This window comes from Ailuropoda melanoleuca, chromosome 4 (assembly GCF_002007445.2).
Source record: "Ailuropoda melanoleuca isolate Jingjing chromosome 4, ASM200744v2, whole genome shotgun sequence".
In the NCBI taxonomy this organism is placed as follows: Eukaryota; Metazoa; Chordata; class Mammalia; order Carnivora; family Ursidae; genus Ailuropoda; species Ailuropoda melanoleuca.
In genome coordinates, this window is record NC_048221.1 from 18,580,014 (window position 1) to 18,602,076 (window position 22,063).

Here is a 22,063-nt window from a genome sequence, read left to right on the forward strand (position 1 = left end):
AAGCCTCTTTAGGGCTGGGTGGTGGTGTTGGGGGGGGGGAGGCACAGCTGAGTACTAGCAGGGGAACCAGGCCCCCTTCAGCCATCTTGGGCCCGTATGGGCTGCCCCACACCAGGAAGGGCATTTGGGTCTGTCCCCTACCGCTTGGTGCAGACACTCGCCATTTTCAGCTGCTCAGGGCTCCTACAGAGACTGCTCTGGACCATAGCATCTCTGAGCCTGATGTGGGCGTCCCTATAAAAGTGAAGTCTGTGTGCATCGTTAGTGGTCTGAGCCAGGCTCTCAGAGAAGCTGGAGGCCCCTCTCCCACTTCTAGGCTGCTGCACAGCCACGCCTGTCACAGGCATTCCAAACCAGGTGACTGCAGCCTTCGCCTTGCATCTGAACCCATGAGCCCATTTCTTGACATTTGACAGGCTGTACCTTTGGCTCTGGTCTCATGCAAGGCCAAATTTGGGAGTTCTGGGGACTGAATGGCCCTCATCCCTGAGGACCTGAGGCTGAAGCCCCACGGGCCCAGGCATCCCCTCTACCAGCCCATCACAGTCTGCTCCAACCCCAAGCCCAGCGATGAGCATGCTGTGTCCTGCCTGGGCCCAGAGCTGCCGATCCTCCACGTGCCTGATGGGGTTCTGTGAGGGCAGTGTAGACGTCCTCACCAGGGAAACCCGAATACCAAATTTGGAAGGGCCTCTTGATGAACTGGAGGGATCCTCCAGGGATCCCAAGTCCAGCCTGCCCTTGGCTGGGACAACTGCTGCAATATTCAGGCTTTGAGGGCCATCCAGGAGCAGCTGTCATGGCCATGCATCAAACGAGTTTCAAAGCCCAGTCAAATGAGTTTCAAAGCCCAGATGAGCAGCCAGGCGTGAGCTAAGCTCCCCAGGCATGCAGTCTGGCTAGGGGGTCTCAAGGGCACCCGGAGCCCAGCCACTAGTCAACCTGATTCCCTAGGGATGAGTGTCCTCAGGGACAGGTGGGATGTGAGGGGGAGATGGCCCTGGAGGAGGACACTGCTGTTTTTGGCCACCAGGTGGCAGCACTCCATCGTCTATGGGGCCAGGCTGCTTTAGGTGGTGGGGGGTGGGGGTTCTCAGCAGGTTCTGAGGTGCTGGAGGGTCCCAGGGCCTCGTTCAGGTCTCTGAGATTCAGGAAGTCCTGACTGGAACTCCAGCCTTGCTCTGTATGGAACCAGGCAAGCCACAAGTTGTCAGACCCTGCAGGTTCCTGACAGGTCGCCTGCCAACCACCCCCAACCCCCAGAATTCCCTCTGCTAGAAGGGGCATTGTCGCCCAGCTGTGGGGTGCCCAGCTGTGGGGTGCGGGCCAGCCTGGCCCCAGCACAACGAGTGCTTCAGTCTCTTAGTCTTTCTTTCCAAAGCAGGTAAATAATTTCTGTGGTCGATAAAATGCATTTCTGCCTCTCACACTTCCTTCACCCACTGGCCTGATTATTGACTCACAGAAATACTCTCTTGGCAGAGCCCCTGATGGATCCACAGCCAGTCTCCACCGTCAGGGGGAGTTGGGGCAAGCTCGTCCAGGGCTCTCAGCTGGAGACAGGAGAGACCCATGTACCCTCACCCAGCTTCCCAAAGATGGAAGTTTTGGGGGGAGCTTTCCACCCAGAGACACAAACCAGAGGCAGGGCCCTCCTACCCGGCTTAGTCCCTGCACTGCTTTCATCCGCTTTAAAGAGGAAACTGAGGCTCAAAGCAGAACACTTGCTGGAGGTTACCAAGCTGGCAAGTGCTGCGCATGGGTTCCAACCTAGGGGCTCCTCCCTAGCTGGCCCCTGGCAGAAGGAAGTCAGTGGAGAAGGGAGACCTTAGCCGCAGGCACAAGGTCAGGCTCAGATTTGGGCAGGACTAGCTCCCAGGCCAGCTGAGGAGCTGGGGGTGGAGCGAGCTGGGCCTTGGGACGCACCCCACCACCACCATAATACCCTGGGGAGAAAGAGAAGACAGACCCAGAGAGGCAGAGAAAAAAGACAACTGCAGAAAAAGCAAGGCCTAGAGGATGCTGGGAAGAGGAGCAGGAAAGGTCTGTAGTGCTGCAAGGGGCGGGAGGAGGCTGCAGGGGCAAGATAACGTGGGGTAGGGGCGGCTGGGTCTGGGGGAGTCAGTTCCGCTCCACCCCCTGGCCTCAGCCGCCCAGATAAGACAGCTAAGCAGCGGTGGTGAATTCTGCATGCTGATGGGGGAGGTGAGGCCACAGCAGGCGGGGAGGGAGGAGGGGCCAGGAGGCCTGGCCCAGACCCTCGCTTGCCTGCCAGACTGAAAGGACCCCAAGAGCCTGGTGCACCCAGGCCAGCTCCCAGCTCCAGGTCCGGGCTCCCAGCTCTGAGCAGGCACCACCACCCCTGAGTCTGGCTGGACAGGAGCTATTTGAGAATGATTCATGGATGTAATTAAGTGTCCCCCACTATCCTCTTGCTCGGGCCCTGATGGGGGTGGTGCAGATGTGGGAGCCCGGTCTGCTGTGCAAGTATTGGGTTCAGTGCAGAGTGGCCCCAGGATGCCCATCTGCGGAGCCCGGAGGAAGGCAGGGCTGGACCCAAGTCCTGGGGCACTGGGCTGGGGGGCTTCCTGCCCTTCNCCGCTCCTCACAAGCATTCAGCAGGAGTATGAATGCACGTGCACGCGCAGGCCTGGATCTGGGTCGTCATCCAGCAGCAGGCATGCTTCCCCAGCACCCGCCCTCCCCGACGTGTGTGGGGTAGGACACGAGGGCGCCTGCAGACCCCGCCCCCCCACACGCGTGAAGCATACCAGCTCGCACATACCTCTCCCTGACCACCTGGACATGGGCAGGCCAGGTCCAGTCGGCAAAGCTCACCTCTGTACACACTTGCAGGCTGCGCTGGCCGGAGGGGGCGGAAATCAGACTCCTGCTCCCCACCCCCCCCCAGGAAGGAAGCCTGGTCTGGCAGCCAGGTGGGAGCTGGGAAGGGGGAGGCCAGGCACACCCTTGTGCACGCATGCACTCGCTCTGTGGCTCCCTCTTCCCCAGGTAGGAGGATTTGGTGGGTTTCCACCCTGACTGGGCTCTTGAACTCACTTTACAGAGTCCACTGCTCAGCTCTAGGGTTGAGCGAGCTGAAGGAGAAAGGAAGGCTCTGGAAGGTGGCACAGTGTGTCTGAAATAGATTGGCTCAAAGCTCAGGACCTTCCCTTCTCACACCTGCGGCACACCTAGTGGGGAGGGGAGGAAGCAGCCTTTTCAAACAAACTGGTAAACTGAGGCTCAGAGATGGGTAGCAGCAAACCCTGGTTAATAAAGTTCGTTAACAGCTCATGGAAACCCAGGGCTCCTGCCCTAGTCATTCCCATGAGTTGATGTCTTATCCCATCCCAGACTGCGCTCTGCCATTCACACTGGGAGAGCCTAGGGCCAGGGTGACTCTGCTACACCCCCCCAGGCTTGGGGTCCCCAGAATCTGCTGGGCTCTGCCTACACTCTTAGGAAGGGATCTCCCAGGGCTGGATGGACGCTGCCCGCTCCCCTTGGACCAGGCACCCCAGCACTAGCATGGCGGGGCCTCGCCTCTAAAACTAGGAGCCCCAGTCCGAGCCCTCAGGCTCTACCAGACTCCGATGCAAAACGCAAGCAACTACCACACGCCGCTGTTGCCCCCCCCCAGATTTTTCTGGTTCTTATTAATGTAAATGAAATCTGCTCCGAGCAAGCGTCCTTAATGGAAAGCGTTCCTGGAATTTGTGCACACGTGGTGGTGGGGGGGCCACCCTGAGATTAACTCTTGTGCAGCCAGACTAGGGCTCATCAGGCTGCAGTGACCCCACGGCCTCAGGCTGGGGTGGGGCTTGGGGGAACGGGACAGTCAGCTCCTCCCAGATCTGTGTCCCCACAAGAGCAGGGGTGGCAGAGCACTTTACATATTCTGCCCTCCGCCGGGACCAGCTGGGCAGGTCCAGAGGTTTCTGAGGAAGGTGGCCTTGACAGGAAATGGGGAGCCCTAGAAGGCCTTTGAGCAGGGAGGGGCAAGGAGGCTGAGGAGGTGAGCCGCTGACACTCCCCCTGCCCACCCCTCGTCGGGCTCTCTCCTGAGTTGGGAGGGTGGACCCAGGCAGCAGACACCTTATCTTTGAACCTCCCCACACTGCAGGGAGAAGACCCCCCTCGGCGACGCCCCCCAGCCCTTCTTTGCCTCTTATTCCTGAGACAGATATGCCAAGACCGTCGTCTTCCCAGCTGGGGGCGGGAGGCACCAGGGAGCTGGAAAGCTCAGAGTGGGCCCCCAGGGACGGTGGTCTGTGAGGTTGGGGGGCACAGAGAAGCCCTGGCCTGGAGCCCACGGCGCGCCCTGCCTGACTCCCGCCCCCAAATCTGGATGCCTGTTCTGGCCCAGCCCTCAGGCGGCCCCAGTGGAGCTGTGCTTTACTGCCTTTCGCGGCCAGGACAGGGATGTCTACTTCGTTGGCGGGGGTAGGGGAAGAGTCTAAGATTTCAATTTCTCCCAGGTGTGGCTCAGTCTGGAGGATGCCTTGGGGAGGCTGGCTGAGGGGCCAGCACCTGGTGGAGGGGGTGGTAGTGTAGGGAGGGGAGGGGCTCAGGAGGGGTTTCAGGAAGGGGAGGAAGCCACAGAGGGGGTCTCACAGAAGGAAAGGAGGTTCCAAGGGGGAGCAGGTTGGATGGGTGGGGCTTGTGGGAGGGGGGATTCAGAGTGGGACTGACTTTAACGGGGGACAATAGGCTGGCAATCCTCCCTCCCACCCACACCTGTCAGGCAGGCTGGGGGAGGGAGACTGACCCACTTAGCTGCCTCCCCTCCCAGGCTTCCACTAATGAGCTCTCTGGGCTTTGGGAGGCAGCCTTTCCCCCCCAGGCTGTGCCTGAGGCTGTCCCTTCCCCCACAGCCCCTCATTATCTACTGGGGGTGCTCGCTGGCTCAGGCTGCCCCCCTTATCTGCTGCTGTGCCTGCCTGCGGCAGTGAGGAGAAGGCTCTGGGCCCCAAAATGTGTCCTCTCTGCCTCGGGCTCCCTACACCCGCAGGGCTGGGGAGACAAAGGCTCCCAGCTCCCTGCTGTGCAGCTCGGCTCGGGCTCCGAGCAGAGGGCTTTGATCCCACCTGTGGGTCCCACTAGCATGCCAATGAGGGGGGCGGGGGTCGGTTGCGTGCCACCGGCACCGAGAAGAGCTGGGACCAAGCACCGCCGGACCCCTGGGATGGGGAGTTGGCTCCACTCCCAGAGCCCCTGTGGTCAGAGTCCCGCTTGGCCGGGAGAGGGGCTCACGACGGGGGCGGGGAGGGGGGCTCCTGAATGTGTGGAGCGCACAGCTCTGGAGGATGGAGGGGGGGAATAACCCCTTTTGGGGTCACAGTTCCGGGAAGACTGGGTTGCAGAGGCAGTCGTGAGGTCAGGAGAGATGGTGGGGAGAGGTTTGTGTGGGGCACAGCTCCTTGGAGAGGGACAGTATTGAGGGAGCACAGCTCTGCTGTTAGAAGAATCTGCCAGAGCACAAATCTGGGAGGAGGATGGTGGTGGGAGCATAGCTTCAAACGATGTGATGCAGGAAGCACAGTTTGGGGAGGATTGTGGGGAGAATTATGAGAGCAAGAGCAGTCTGGGGGCTGATATGTGGGGAGCACAGCTCCTAAGAACATTCTGCGAGAGGACAGTCCAGGGAGGAGCCTGCCATGTCTTCCCTAGCCTTGGCCTCTTCTGACTCCTCCTCCCCCACATTCCTGGGGTGCATGGGGAGGTCTGGTTGCTGGAGCGTGCCCAAGTCCCCCCAGGCTCCCCCTGACTCTGTCCCGCTGTCCATCTGTCCTCCCCCTCCCCAAGGATTGCAAGGCCCAGGTGGCACACTCCCCTCATGGCACCCTCATTAGGAAAGGGCTTTGAGATCCTTCTGAAGCATCTGCCCCCCCCCGCACCCCCCCCTCCAAGCCAGCTGCAGGCTCTGGCCCCTAGAGCTGCTAAATATTTATGACAAGATAAGCAGGATCTGCCAGGTCCCAGCCCAAACCATTGTCCTGGGAACCAGAGGGGGAGGCAGGGTCAAAACTTAAGTTTCTAGGGGCAGAGCTGGGTCTCCAGGTTCAGGGTAGGGACAAGCCTGAAGGGTGGGGGTGGCAGTGAGGGGACTGGGATGGGACCTCGCCCAGGATTCAGACGTGAGTGAGGAAGCTTCCTCCAAGGTGCCACACTGGCCAAGGGCGATCCCCCAACCTTGGCAGGTCGTGTACGGGCGCGTGGGTACGCACTGTACTTGAGACACATTGAATTCCTGCTTTAGTGTGGACAGGCTGGTTCCATGTCCACCACTGTGCCCGGGGGTGGCTTGAAGCTTGAAGCCACATTTAGGGGTCAAATATTAGTTCAGGTATGCAAAGCAGCCTTGATATTAAAAAGAGAAGGTCAGGGACTCACTGGCGTCAATAATGGTGAGGCCAGTGAGTCCCTGAGCATTCCTGGCCTGAGGGGTGGGGCCCAGGTGATCCATGGGGTCACCCCTGGATTCTAAACCTGCCCACAGCATGCAATCCCGCAAGGCAGCCCTCTCAGTTTGGCCAAGCTGGGCTAAGCCCTGGCGATGGGGGGGGGTGCCGCCTAAGCAGGCCTGGGGGAGGAGTCCCCACCTCTCTCAGACGCTGGGGCCTGCCTAATGGGCCCCAGATCTTTGTCCTTCTGGCTTATTGGTGCAGGGAGCCTGGGTGTCACTTAGCGAGCCCTCTGGGAGAAAGGCCAGGCTCCTTTGGCTGGGAGGCAGAGGCCGGGGTGGACTAGCCCAGGTGCTCCAAGCATCAGATACCAGCCTGGGACAGTGGGGCTGTGCCCTCCTGGGCATGGCCTGGGGTGAGGGTGGGGGTGGAGACGATGCAGGCTCGGCCTGGGGGCAGCAAGAGCATCCCTGCTCTGAAGAGGGCTCAGCCACGTTGGGGCAAGTGTCAGGAGGCTGGAGGTCCTGGGTCGCCACAGGCCGGCTCTGTGCCATCAGCCCTGTGCGTGCCCAGGGGCGGGCGTGAGAGGCGTGGCCCGGGTGCACCCCTCCCCTCCAGCCGTGACTCCAGCCACTCTTCGGAGCTACCTTTGCCCCGGTGATAAATGTCCCATCTGGGCCAAATCAGGCACTGGCTCCCCGTAGCCTGGCCAAGCTGTCGCGCATGGGACCTTCACCAGGATGCTTTTTGTGCTTAGCGGAATTGCCGTTGCCTTACAAGTGCAATTTGTTAACCTAGAGCAACTTGGGCTAGTGGGGGGGCAGGAGCCTGAGGGGGCCACCAGGGCTGATCTCCGCTCCCAGAACTCCGCAGAAGAGCTTCTGCTGATAGAGGCCCCTCTGGGTGAGGCTTTCCTACCTGTGAGAGGAGCAGCTGGGCTGCCGGTGTCTGTCTGGCCCTGGCGCTGGCAGAGCTGGGGAAGGAACGCTTCCTTTTGCCACTGCTAACCAGCCTCCGGGAAGAATAGGCCGAGGCAGTTGAGGGAGGGCAGGAGGCCTGAGAGTGCCTGGGGTTCTTTCCTCCTTCTCTGGAGTCAGGAGGCATCTCTTACCTGCCCGAGGGCTGCTTTTCCCTTCGGTTCTCCACGCACCCCAGGTACTCCCGGGGAGGGGGAGACGCCTAGCCTCCCTGCTGTTCCGGTGTCTCAGAACTCTTGCGCCCCAGCCACGCTCTCTGAGCAAGGCTCTGGTGATCTAGATTGCAACGAGCCTGTTTGAGACTAGCAGACTGGAAAGGTGCACACCCCCCACCTCCTTTGCTGACCGGCCGGTGCGCGCACGGCCACGCCTGCACACAGAGCCACAGCTCCAAGGCCACAAGCTGCCCACATCATCTCTGAACCTTGGCTACATGAATGCGCTAATGGAAAAGCCTGAGACTCCAGGAGCTGAGCTGCTCCCAGGTGTGCCTAACAAGCATCTATGGAGTCACTGGGATCCCCAGAGATGGCCTCTGATGGGCCTGTTGAATGTGACCTGTGCTTCTGGCTGCCAAGCCGCCGTCCTGGGCTTCCTGGGAGTGTCCTGGTGGTGATGGGGCAGGAGCCTTTCTGCCCCTCCCTGCACCTTCGCGCTCAACCAGGGTCCCAGCGATAGGGCTAGAGTCTCAGACGCTGTGGCTCTTGGAGTACAGGACGGCCACCGTGAGGAGCCATCGTGCAGGTGTGTGTGGTCATACTCCAGGCAGGTGCACAACCAGCCAGGTGCACAACCAGCCAGGTGTGCGGAACCGCCCTCCGGTATTACACAGTCGTCCTTCAGGCCTGGCCGAGCAGACTCCTGGCTGCGGGCTTCTCTTTCCCCAGACCCGTGACTGTAATGGTGACTCCCAGCGTGCCACTCCTAGAGGTCAGGAGCCGACTTGGATGGTCTCCAAACTCCAGGCTCTGCCCAGTTTGGAGCCCAGTTAAGCAGGCTCAGGGTCCCACTCCGGGCTCCTAGGGTGGAGACATGTGAGATAGGGGTGGGTGTTGGGGGCTAGGGGATTTCTCCCAGTGGTTCTCCTCTGACCCCATGCCTGGCCTTCCGACCGCTGGAATGGTGGGGCTGGGTGATCCCAGGCTGGATAGCGCCCCCATCTGCTCTAGCTCAGACCCAGCCCCCTCCACCCACCGCCTCCGGCCACATCCCAAATCCCCAATCCCAGCAGCAGACCTCCGTGTTTGCCTGTTGCCATGGCAATGGGATGCACCTTTCTGTTACCATGGCAACCAGCCAGGGGTTTTTAAAATTCAGTTGAGGTAATTTCCACCCCTCAATCCTCATCCTCAGACACCTCATTCTTCTTTTTTCTTCTCTGAATCTTAGAAGGTCGGGTTGGGGGGGCGGTGCTACAGCCATAGTCGGAGGTAGAGGGTCAGAGGGGCTGGTGGAAAGACTCAGGCCTCATTCCTCCCCGACTACTCCATCCAGACTAGACCCTGGAGAATAGGGCAGCCTCTTCCCCCGTTCCATTTCCAGGCCCAGGTCTGTGGTGAGAAGAAGAGGGCTTCGCATGGCTGGGCAGGCCTGGGTGAGGGGCTAGCCTGTGTGGCCGTGTGCCTTCGCAGGAGCAGTGAGAGTCAGCAGAGACCTTCCAGACCTGTGCCTCTGAGGATCTCAAGCCCCAGGGCCCAGACCCCAGGACAATAGGGGACAGATGTTGTTTATGCTGTATCTTGGTGCTAAGGAGCTTAGCTTAGTGGAACTCTGGCCTGGATTTGGGCAGAGGGCATTTGAGAAGAATGGAAAGAAGGGGATACAGATACTGTCCAGTACCTGCCCCCCCCCAACTGGGGAGCTCTCTCCCTAGGCACCTGCCTCATCAGTCTGGTCATTGTAGATTCATGAAGACCAACAGCCCCTCCTTGCCCCCGCCTGCCGCCTGGCTAGGAGAAGAGGAGCTGACAGTCCAGGACAGACAGGTGGATGCCCACCCCCCAGCAGAGTAGACTGGATCTAGGGGATAATGGGGTTCCAAGTTCCAAGCCCCATGCACTATCTGACTTAGCCTCATCTGAGGGGAACTCTTTCACACTTTGACTTGTGCCTGTAGCAGACTTGTGCTCCCACAGGTGGGCCCCCCAAAATGGGAGTTTTCAAGGAGGAAGAATTTGGGGACGGCCCCGTAGCAGGGGTACCCCCACCTCCCCTGTTCCGTCCCTAGGCCTGTTCTCCCACGCCATCAGTTTGGGGGGACCTTCCCTCCAGGATGGATGAGAAGTGTTATTAAAACCCCAGCAGCCGCAGGCTTGGTTCTCAAAGCCAGGGACCGCGGGGCCCTTGGGGGGTGCCAAGGCACAAAGGAAGTCACTTCCAGCTTCCCTGTCCCTTGGGACAGCAACCCCTCCTGTGGGCACAAATGGGAAGCCTGACCTCGGGGGGCTACAAAGTACCCTAGGATTGAGGCCCTGCCCACTCCCGCTCCTCCCTCAAGATAGGAAACTCCCAGAGACAAGGTTTGTTTGGGTAAGCATTGCCCTCCCCAATGTCCTTTATTCAGATTTTTTAAAGATCTATTTATTACTAATTTGAGAGAGTGAGAGTACAGGAGGGAGGGGCAGAGGGAGAACGAGAGTCTGAAGCAGATTCCGCACTGAGCACAGACCCCAGAGCCTGGAGTCTGATGCAGGCCTCGATCTCAAGGTCCTGAGATCACGACCCGAGCCAAAAACCTACAGTTGGATATTTCACCGACTGTGCCACCCAGGTGCCCCTCCCCAATCTCCTTTATGAAACAGCAGTCCCAGGAGCGCGGGCCTGGGTCAGTCTGGAGCGCGTGCAACTCTTGATCTCGGGATTGTGAGTTTGAGCCCTGTGTTGGCTGTGGAGATCACTTAAAAATAAAATTTAAAAATCTTAAAAAAAAAAAAAAGTCCCAGCCTGAGAGTCCACTCCACTTGAGGGAGGGGCTCCTGCTGCCCTTCCTACCTAGGACCCACAAGACCCTCACAGGGTCTACAAGTGCCCGAACACCTGGATCTGTGGCACCCCCCACCCCGCGTGCAGGGTAATAAAGTCTGTATTTGACACTTCTCATGAGTTATTCTTTCCACCAGCCCTGGGGCCCCCCTGGCCCAGACAGAGCCACAGCGTTCTCCGTGGCAGCAGGTTACCTCTCTTCTCTTTCCCTGCCAGCTGGTGGGAGGGCTGGGGAAGGAGAGGTTAAACCAGAGACCTCTGGAGGGAGGTGATGGGGCCTGGGGTTGGGGGAGGACAGGTTGGAGGAGGGTTGTGGCCCCCCATACCTGCCTGAAGTTTCTTTAACCGCTGCTCCTCCAAGGTTCCCAGACCAGGGAGGCCCCAGGCCAGGCTGGGGAGGAAGGAGCCCAGACCATGCCCTAGGTGAGTGTGGGGATGTGGTAGGTGGGAGCACGCTGGTCCCCGAGGCTTTCTCCAGGCTCAGCGGGTCGGCACCCATGAGTCTCCCCGTAGATCTCCCACTCACCTCTTCTCGACAGCCCCGGGTTATGGAACCCAGGGAAGGACGGACCCCTTCTGTCCCCGCAGCAGTCTGTGGCTCTGAACCATACTCCTGCTCCGCCAGGGTCTGCATACTTGAGACTCGAGGCTGAAGTACTAGGAAGCAGGGCCGCTCCTGTGAGCAGCAGCCGGTGGCTGGCGAGTGGGCCTCGCTGATGGGGGGTTGGCATCGGTTAGAGCACTGCCCAGCTGGGCAGACCCTCCAGGGAGGTCTGCTGGTCCTGCCCTGCTGGTGCCACGCTGAAGGCCCACCAGGAGTCAGAGGAGAGAGGGGGACCAGCAAGGCAAAACAAGGCTGACGCAAGCCTTTGGCTGGGGCAGGACAAGTGTCAGCCAGATAGGAACAGAGACCACCTCATCCTGGGATGCGTGATGGCCTAGATTCTGGGCACCATGGACACTCTTGGCACCTTCTCTCCTCTGGGTCAGAGCCAGCACCCCGTCTTCCACACCCCGTGTGCACACATCCTGCAGGGAGCAGGCCTCAGGTTGCACTGCTGGGATCCTTGCACTAGCCTCATCCCCGAACATCAAGAACCCCCGAATGGCTCTGCCTCGGTGGAGAGAGGTCCCTGGGGCCTCAGGACCAGGAATCAGGGCCCAGGAGCTGGACTCCCCGGAGGGCATTTAAAAGACAAGCTGGGGAAATGCCAGCAACTCTGTATAGCCTGTGGGATATGCCAGCCCAAACCCAGAACGCATGCCCGCGTTCTCCTGCCGGTCACCTGCCAGCCACAAGGTAGCTGTCCTGCTCTGGAGCTGGGAGACCCAAAGGTCCAGGGAGAGGAGGAGACTCCTCTGGGATCCCACAGCTCCTGAGCTGCGTGGCCCTGGGAGTCCGATGATGGGGGAAGGGACAACGGCTCCTAACCCAGGGCACAGAGTCATGGGGCAGGGACATGGGGACGGAGACACTCAGATTGCCAGGAGAGCATGGGCAGGCCTGGTCAATGGGACAGTGTGGTTGAATAGGCCTCCTGGTAGGGCAGGGAAGAATCCAGTTCATCTGCATGGAGCGGAGGCTGTCTGTCTGTAGGAGTGAATGGAAGGCTGGTTGCTAAGAAATGGAGGAAACAAATTGTCTTGTCAGCTGTTTAGGTGACCCAACTATGGGGCAGGGAGCAGATCAGAGCTGGCAGTATGGGGGGCACTGGGTATCCTTGAGGTTTGTCCCCACAGCTGGAGAAGCAGACTGGAGACTGGAAGCTTAAGAGACCTCCCCACTTACCTACCTGATGACGGTGCTGTCTGTGAAGTCCCTGTGAGAAGCGCCCTTGACTCCTGACCCTCACAGCCCACCCCCTCCTGATGCCCTGACAGATGGCCCATCCTTGGCTTTTCTGGGGTCTGAGGGCATGGCACTTACTTCCTTCATCCCAGGCCCCTCCTCTGGGAAGATTCTGAGCTCTGGGCAGGCAGAAAACATGCCTGGCTAATGTCCATACTGCTCCCCACCCACCACCCACGACCCACCCCAGAGGCTGAGAAAGAGAGGGGCACACAGGCTGTTTCATTTTCAAGGCAATGAATGATTTTTGCCTTAAAGTCTTAGAAATATGCCGTAACCTGTGGTCAGTCCATCAGCTGACTGAACTGTTACCCAGCGCTGCCAGGAGCCGGGGACCACGTGTGACTGAGACAGATGTGGTCTCCCTCCTCCCAGAGCTCGAAGTCCCACCAGCAAGGGGGACAAAGCAGATACAGAGCAGTTCGGCCTGTGTTGATGGCCACGGGAGCCACAGGATGCCAAAGCAGGGGGACTAGGGCATCTTCTTTGAGGAGAGGTACCTGAGTGGAGCTGGCTGGGCTGCGGGTCTCCAGTCTGCAGCCCAGAGTGGGAGGCCTGTCAGATCCCAGGCAGAAACCCTCAGGGCTGGAGCTGCCTTGATAGGCCTTCCCTGAGATAGGTCTCAGGGGAGGGGGGTAGGAAGGGAGGTCAGAGGGGAGGGCAGGGGGCACCGCTTGTCCACAACAGATAGCCTTGGGACATGGAGCCAGGACAAGGCAGTGGCAGGGCCTTGGGTCACCGCCCTTCAGTTACCTGAAGGACAGGCCCCCTCAGATCTGACTGGCAGCTGGCTCCACTGATCTGACTGGAGACGGAGAACCCAGCCAGGAAGTGGCCAGGGAACATTCAGGCCATGAACACTGGGGAGCAGGCTGTGGGAGGTACTTGCCACCCTGGCTTTATCTGGACTCAGCCTCATTCCTTCCCAGAAGGCCGACCCCTGACGCACTCGCCAGGAGTATACCTGGCCCCCTCCCACGGACACAGGGAGGTGGTAAAACCCACATCTGGACAGGTGAAGCCTATTTTCACCAGCCGCCAGAACAGAGCCAGCCTCCTTCCCGGGAAACCATCTGTGGGGCTCAGGTTGCCTGAAATGGGCACCAACATCTGAACAAACAGCCCTGGAAGCAGGGAGTGGGGGTGGTAGGAGGGACGCAGCCCAGCCAGCCTGGCTCTGGAGCTCAGATGAGTTCCTACAGCTGGCCATGGCCCCGGGCTTGCCCGATGCCCACACGGACCTCCAGCCCCTCAGTCCCACAGCGGACTGCCACCTGCCCTGCCCGTGTACTGCCAGGCCCTCCCCAGATGACCTGTCTTCTCTCCCTGGCACAGGAGTAGCCTCAGCTTCCCCCCTGGAGGCCTCCTCCCGTAGCCCTCCACTGCAGGCCACCATGCCAGCAGGGCTGGGCCGTCCTTCCGGCCCCACCGCTGCCGCGGGGCAAAGGACAGGCTGATGCGCAGCGGACGCTTGGACGCTCGGTAAGCTGCGTTGCCTCTGGGGTGCTCTGCTCCCATGGTTGATACCTGACCAGTGTGGACTCGCTGCATCCTGCCCCTTCAGCCCATGTGGGTTTGCCAGGCCCTGAAGGGGTGACCGGGACTCAGAGCTGGCCTGGGCCCCTGGGCAGGAACTGCCTATCTGAGGTCCACACTCAGCCCCGCTGCCCCTGTCCCTGCCCACCCGGGAAAAGGAAGGACTGGTATGACCGTTAACATCTGGCACTGGGCTGTGGCCGCCCTGGGACCTGGGGAGGAGGGGCAGCCTCTCTGGGCCTCAGAGCTCGGCAGATGATAATCCCCCAACTATGGGGTGCGGGGCGCGCTGTGGATGCTGGATCTGGGCACACCTCAGAAGCCTCCAGCTTCTGCTTCGCCTGCTGCCTGGGGCTGGGGGCGGGGGCGTATCGACCTTTAACGCATCTTGGCACAGGAGGGACTGTCCTGCTCTCTGTCTCCTGATGGGGTCTTCCAGAGAGTGCAGGCCTGGGGGCTGTGGGTCCCGGGCTGGGCAAGCACGCAAGGGCACACAGGGATTCCCGACCACCTGACTGGACCCTTGCCGGGAGACCCTGGGCCAGTGGGGAGTGTGCGGTATGCCGCCCCTTCCTCTGGGGGCTCCAAAAAAACAGTAAGTGCACCCCCCAAAGTTCATTTCCCATTTCCTGTAGGTCGGCTCTCAACCTGACAGGCGTCCCCTCTCACCTCCCAGCCACCGTTCCTCCCGCCCCTTCCCCTCCCCTCTCCCCACTTTCTATTCCCCCGCCCCCTCCCCCCTACCTAATCAGAATGCCCCCACCCCCACAGGGTGGCTTCCTCTCCCTGTGTCTCATTCCCGCCTCCGTGGGAGAGGGGGAGGCTGTCACTCCTGCCCCCTGCCTCCCCACGGTCTCCGTCCCCTCCCCTCCTCCCTTCAGGAAGCCCCCACCCCATCCTAAAATACCCCACCCTTCGGGATCCCTCCTCCCCAACCTGGGATTCGGGCGTCCCAGGCCCCCACCCTCCGCAAACTTGGCTCCTTTTAGCTCCCCTCCCTCGCGGGCAGAGGCAGGGCGTTCAAGTCCATTTAATCTTGGCAGAATGCAATTTCCTGCTTCAGGGAGCTGGCGGGTTTAGGAGGCTTAATGAGGGGGGAGGGGGGAGACGGGGAAGAGGGAGGCCGAACAGGGCTAGGAGATGGAGACGGAGTCCCTGAGAGGGGTGGTCCAGGAAGCTTGGGGATGTGTATGTCTGGGGGTTGGGGGGGGGTTGGGATCACACAGGGGCTAGCTCTTCAGCTTTGGGCTCCCACTGGTAGGTCTGGGGCCTCTCCGCAAACCTCCCCACCCCCAGCTAGGTGGGGTGGAACCAAGGGGAGGGGAGAGGGGCCTCAAAGTGGCCCACTGTCAACAAAATGGGGAGGGTCAGAGGGGTGTGTGTGTGTGTATGTGCGTGCGTGTGCTCTGTTTGTGAGGCACGTGTCTGCTTGGCCAACAGGGCAGTGGGGGTGCAGGTCCAAGTGTGCAGACGGGAGAGGGAGTCTCCGGGAAAATGCGCAGCTGGGGGGAGTTCTAAGTGGATTGGCCACTCTGGGTGGGTCCTGGGGAAAGTGCAGCTGGCAGGTCCCAGACCCCCAGGTGGGGGACTGGGCGGCCAGGCTGGAATTTCAGTCCCGAATAGGATGCTTATCTGGAGACAGACACCAAGGCAGAGAAGATAAGGGACAAAGGGACCTCTCAGCTGCCGGAAGCCCCACACCTGGTGGGGGCAGGGTGGCCAAGAGCCCCGCCTGACACCCAGAACACAGACAGCCCCTGGGGAGACTGAAGCGGAGCATCTTCTGAGGGCCGCTGACCTGCAACCCCATTTGGTCCCCTCTCCCCGCCCCTCCCCATCTCTCCCTGACCTGGTTCAGCAGATCTCCTTCCTGGAGAAGCTCTTGGAGGAGCCACAATCCAGGAGACAGGGAAGCCCCAGGCCCCAGGCGGGCATGTGGAGAGGGGAGGTCTGGGACTGGCGTAGGGCCCTTCCTCAGCCCACGGGAAGCAGGCAAGGGGACGGGGTGGAGGGTCTTCACAGGGAAAAGCGGGCAGCCTGGCATCCTCCAGGAGCAGTGCCCCCCATGAAGAAGCCCCACTAAGCCAAAGCCCCCCAGCCCTTGGGGGGAGGAGCTGGCAAGGAGGACAGAGCATGTTTCAGGGCTCTGGAAGGCAGGGCTGAGACTGCCAGAGGCCCCTCAAAGCCACCTCTTTGTACTGGGAGTTCTCATTTCTGGGGGCCAGGGAGGAAGGCCCATGGAGGGCTGAAGCTGGGCAAGGCCCTTGTCTTCTGGGCCTCAGTTTCACCATTTGTGAACAACGGTGCTGGGATAGGGTCTCTAAGGAGTAGCCCACGGTGCCTTGGAAGCAGGTGGGCCTCACCCCAGCCCCAGGGTCATCGTGGGTGTGCTCTAATGGCAGCCAGGTGTGCAGAGGACACTAGGAAGCTGGGGAGGGGAGAGGTATATGAGGGACAGGTCCTATGGCCTTGTGCCCTCCTAGATGCCTCAAGGCCCTCCCAACCCCCCCACCCTCAAGAAAGCAGCATGTTCTCCAGAGGAGGTGACCTGTCCCTTTGGGGAAGACAACACAGTCTGCCAGAAGACTGTGCTCAGAGGCAGCAAAGGCCCCGCAGGCTGGGGGACTCTAGGAGCCCCCCACCCCAGGCCCTTACATCAGGATGGCCTTGACTCCTTGCCCCTCTTCTTCCCCTTCTGACCAGCTTGCCAGTTCCCTGGGGCCAGCTGTCCTCTCACTTGGCCTCTTCGTCTGGCTGGGGCCTCCCCAAGGACTGTTCCAGAGCCCACATCTCCCCTCCCTCTGCATCGTTCCTGAACTCAGCCCCAGCCCCTCCTGGCTCTTGTAAGGGTTGATCAAAACGGAGCTCATGGGTCACGCTGTACCCCCTGCCCCACACCCCTGCCCCACACCCATCTCTAGTAGATTCTGACCTGTGAGTGCCCTTCCAGACAGCTCCACTATCTGACCTCTAGGACATAGAGGGTCACACCTCCAGGCTCTTGCACAGGTTGTTCCTTCATCCTTCAAGCTGTGAGATTTCTAATTGGTTCTTTTTTTTTTTTTAAGATTTTATTTTTTTATTTGAGAGAGAGAGAGCATGAGTGGAGGGAGGAGCGGAGGGAGAGGGAGAAGCAGGCTCGCCGCTGAGCCCAGAGCCCGACACGGGGTTCAATCCCAGGACCCCCGGTTCACTCACAAGCTGAGCCGAAGGCAGACACTTAAGGCAGACACTAAACCGACTGAGCCCCCCAGGCACCCCTCTAATTGGTTCTTTGAAGCCCAGTGGTTGTGTCCCCTCCTCCACACAGCCTTCCCTGAGTCACCCTCCAAGCCCTCCAGACACCTTCCACACACCCTCCGGGAGACCCCTGCTGACCTTGTCAACTTCCGCAGCTCCTGGTGCCTAAATGGAGCTGTGGGCTGGATGGGCAGGCCTGTTGGATGAGGGAGGCGGGCGTGTGGCCCAGGAGTTCCAGGTGGCTGCTCCGCCAGCCAGCCCTGCATCCCCATGACAACCTGTAGGCAGGTCCTCTCCCAGGGAGGACAGTGAGGTCCCCTTTGCGGTGAAGGCTCCGGGGGGCAGGGTGGGTGTGGGTGCCACCACGCAGGTCCCGGACGTCTGACAAGCAGGGGCAGGGGGCAGGACATGGGGTCAAGGGTTCCCATCCTGAGCAGCCCCTTATGCTGGATGAAAAGGCAAACACCTAGCCACTCCGCCATCCAGAGCGATTCGGGTAAGCCCTCACGTCCCCTGGTGATGGCTCCCGGCTCTCTGTCATCCACTGGGGAGACACAATGAGTCGTAACAAAGATGACACAAGCAGCGTGTGTCCTACATATTAGATGCTGCTCTCGGTAGCTGCTTTCACCATCCCAGCACCGGGGTGGGGCAGGCGGTGTGGCAGGAGGGACTTGCTCTGCCGTCCAGAGAATGGGTGTGTAAGGGCTCGCGGGCCAGTGAGAGCCGCAAGCACGCAGCCAGGCTTGGAGTTGAGGGGTCCTTGGGGGGGCCAGTGGCCCTCTTCCCACGCATGCGTGTGTGAGCACACATATCGCAGTCCAGACTTGTTGGCCCTGTTATTTGGGTAAGTAGGATGAGGGACAGTGAAATCAGGGCGCAGTGGCCCTGACCACATCTGCCCCTGTTCCCACATCCACAGAAGTGCGAGGGGCTGCACAGACACCAGGCCAGAGCGGCACGGCCTCTGCTCCGGCACGGGTCTCCACACTTCCGGGGGACTCAGGCTTCCCTCGATGCCAGGCCCTGTCCCACCTGGAGTCCACTCCCCGCCTTCGTGGGGCCTTTCCGAGAGGTAGGGCCTGGGTGGGGCCTGGGCCGTGCGGGAACTTGAATCCCCAACACTGTGCTGTCGTCCAGGTCTCCTGAGGCACCCCCCACCCCTCAGTGCCAGGCCTAGAAGCCTAGCCTACCGTCCTTGGAGACAATTTTGTTGAAAATTCAGGCCAAATTGGAGTAGAGCATCAGCAGGAGGGGATAGGAATTTGGTGGCTTCCCCACCCGCGGAGCAGGAGCTCAGAGGCTGTCTGGCCCATTTTTCCCAGCACCGGCTCTACACCCTAAGCCCAGGGAAATCTCCACCAGACTCTCCGGAGCTCACGGCCCAGAACACAGGTGAGATGTGTGGAGATGTCCGCTCCCGAACCCTGGTGCTTGGCACAAGCTTGGGCACACATGACGTCTGCAGAATGAATGAATGACATTGGACCGACGCAGGCAGAGCGTGAGGCTCTCCCCTAGGAGCTCAGAAGACAGACTAGCTGCGCAAACAGGGGAGGCTTTTTTGGGGAGGCAGCATCTGAACAAGGCCAGAAGGGTTGGGACAACCTCTCCAGGGAGACAGAAGACATTCCTGGTGGAACGGTAGGCTGGGCAAGGGCTTGAGAACAACATGGTACGAGGTGTGACGAGGAGTCCTGCAGTGACCCACGGAAAGGCCCGGCCAGACTGTGGGGACCTGGTTTCCAGACACTAAGAGGAAGACCCCCGACTGAGTCCCTCTGGCAGACAGACCAGGCTGTTGGTTCTGCCTCAGCCTTTCCATGGGACACTTTCAGGGCCCTGTTCTCCCCATTTGCCAAGTGGTGCCTTTGCCTCAGGTCTGGCCTGGGCGAGGGTGAGGGGGTCCCTGGCATGGGAAGATATGAAAGCATCACCCTGGAGTCCTATGGGGAGAACAGAGGGGTGCAGGTGAGTTCTCTAGAGCCCAGCACCCACAGGGTGTGCAGTCCCATCCCTTGATCAATAAGTAGGCGAAGGGGCCCCCCAGGAGTGCTGGGAGCCCCTCGGTGCCCCCCACAGTGAGCCCCATTGTGAGAAAGCACTGGGTGCAGGGGAGCAGAAGAAGAGAGGTGGTACTCAGGAGAATTCAGCAACCAGAATTTCTTATTTAGTAAAAAAAAAAAAAAAAGAAGAAAAAGAAGAAGAATTTCTTATTTATTTATTTTTAAGTAAACTGTAGCCCCAACGCGGGGCTCAAATTCATGACCCCGAGTTGTACGCTCTACAGACTCAGCCAGCCAGGCACCCCAGCAATCAGAATTTCTTCCAACTCTGGCTGGGGGGGTTCTTACACTTTGTCCCCCACCCGCTCAGCCCTTATCGCCTCCTCCAGGGCCCCTTCCCCAACCGCAGGCCCCAGGATAATGGAGGCCCAGCCTGGACCACCTGTGTCCACAAGGCTGAAGAGCCTAAGGCCTGAGCCAGCCGACAGTCCGGGACTGGGTCCCCTCTCTGGGTGACTAAAATTGCAGCAAGAAGTACCAGTATTAATGCAGAGAATGGGTCCCAGCCGGCCCTGCTTGACCCCTCCCAGGGGATAGGGCCCCCCATAGCCTAGCCTAGGCCCAACCAGACCCCTGGCTGGGAAATGGGGGCTCTGAGGCTCTGCATTGACCCAGGGCATTGGGTTGTTGCCCAAGACCCCATCTTTGGGCCACCCCAAGAGCCAAGACGGCTCTCAGGCTGGGGGACAGATGTCCTTGGCTGGGAAGCACTGATTTTGGGGGGGTACTCAGAGAGGCATTTGCAGAGAGGCCAGGGGGATACTTGAGATAACCCAGTCTCAGGAAGGGAAGTGGAGACGGGAGGTCTGTGGGACGCGGCCCTCAGGGAACAGATGGGGACTAGGTCTGAGAGCTACAGCCCAGCCCTTCCCACAAGCCTGGCTCTGCCCCCAGAATGGGTGCCCTGAGGCAGGGAGAGCTGGCAAAGAGGACTTGGAGTTTCCTCCTGGTTCCAACCACCCAGCTCTCCAGGTACCTCCTTTCCTCTAGGCAGGAGTGGGGTGCACAGAGGGAGGAGTGGAGAAAAGGCAGCCTGTGGTTGAGGGTGGTGTGGGGAGACCACAGTGAAGGACAGGTGGAAGAAGTTGGGGTTCCCTGGGCTACAGGACAGGAATGGGGGTACTTCAGGAGAGGACAAGGGTGTGGGCATGCTGTGGGCCTCGGTTTCCCCTCAGGGATTGTGAGGAGCCCAGCAATCCATGGGTAGGGGGAGGGCAGTTGCCTTCGGGGCCCCTGACCAACGTCCTCAGGAATCAGAGCCTGTCCAGGGCCAGGCCCACTGGGGGAGCAGCTTCCGTCCCAGAGACGCTTCCCTGTGAGCCCTGCGCCCATGACTGACGTACAGGTGGTACACGGTAGGTGCCCGGCAGGCTGCGGACACACGAACGCAACCTTCCGGGGGGCAAGAACGAGGTCCGGGGAGTTAGTCTGAAGGTGCAGGCAGGGCAGAGGGTGGAGAGTGGAGTTCTGATCTCTCCTACACAGGCCCGGCCCCCTCCGTTCCTCCATACACCCTTCTCTTTATCCCCCCATTTCCACTGGTGCCCGCTCCTTCCGGCAGCAAACAGGAGCTCTGCAGAAACTCGTCCTCGGATTAAAGCTTCAACCACGGTGTCAGGAGAGGGGGGCAGGAAGGCTGGCTGGCCAGGCCTCATGTGGAGAGTGCATGGGGCAGGGAAGGAGGCCTCTCTTCCCACCCCAAAATCCCAGGTCCTACCCTATGGATGAGCTCCAAGGGAAGGATGAGGGGAGCCTGGCTGAGTTTGAGGATAGCCAGCGGCACCCCCAGTGATCCAGCCAGGTCCCTCCCTGTCCTCCCTCTCCCGGAGGCCCACAGCTTGCTTTTTGGCCCTCCAGGAGCCAAAGGAATCCTTTATAAATTTAAATCAGACTATGCCATGCCTCATAACCCTCAGGCCAGTGCTACTTTTTTCTCATTCGGAGACTGCACCTCAACATTCAAGGGGGCTCTAGTCTGGAACCTGCAGACAAGGTTGCCCAGGCCCCTGCTCCTCAAAGTCTCAGTATTCCCTTCTATTAAATGGGTACACGATGATGTTCTGGCCACGGTGAGTCCGGGGCCCAATCCTTCCTGGAACTCCACAGGGAGCACAGGTGGGATATCCACTTTTTCTTTTCCTTTGTCTTTTTTTGACTAACTAAGTGGCTTTCTTGGGGAGAGCCAGGATCACAACGGACTTAAGAGTTGGCACTAGGGCCCTTGTTCTTGCCAAAGGTGGGCACAGCATGGACAAAGCATTGGTTGTCCTGCATCCGCCGCTTGGCTCGGCCTGTCTTCTTCCTCTCCTGTTTGGCCACCTTGGGAGTCTGCCCTCTTGCTTTCGCAGCAGGGGCCAGGGGACCACAGACTTTACCTCCGAGCAAGTGTGGCCGGTTACTTCTGGGGGGGGGGGTCAGCGCCTCCACTCCCTCCACACTGACCCAGGGTAGCCTCAGCCTCGAGGGGCGGGGCTGCCGGGAGCACCACCTGCTCCCCTGGAACGATGGCCTCCAGTGAGGCTAGATGATGAGCCTTGATCTGGGCGAGGACCTTCTCCTGCAGGTCACCTGGAGGGTGTGTAGCTCCTGGGCGTGGACAAAGAGCTGCAGGCTGGTGACTAAACCACGGCCTACCATGAAGATGCAGTGGAAAAAGAGTGGAGCCCCCAGTTTCTAGGTGCAGGTCCTAGAGTCCAGGTACGGCCCAGGTGTTTGGAAATTAAACCCTCCCGGGACAGGAAGGGGCCCTATCCTGGGGTAGGGAGCACAGGTTCAGCTTTGCCGCCCCGCCAAGCACACCCAGGAGCCAAGAAGCCCATCATTGTGGATTGAGTGCTTAGCAAGCAGCCCATGGGCCAGGGAAGACCCAGCTCCCCACCCCCTACCTTCACCCTGCTGCCCAGCACTCATCCTACACACTGAGGCCATGTACTGTGAGGGGAGATGGTCTGCAAGGAGTATTTGCTCTTGGCCAGTCCTAATGCCGCTGAGCCACAGAGGCCTTGC

The 22,063-nt window shown here is 60.1% G+C and overlaps 1 pseudogene; it reads right to left on the reverse strand.

Moving 5' to 3' along the window:
* Positions 1-21,256: 21,256 nt before the first annotated feature.
* Positions 21,257-21,694, reverse strand: LOC100481597 (annotated as a pseudogene).
* Between the last annotated feature and the right edge of the window lie 369 nt (positions 21,695-22,063).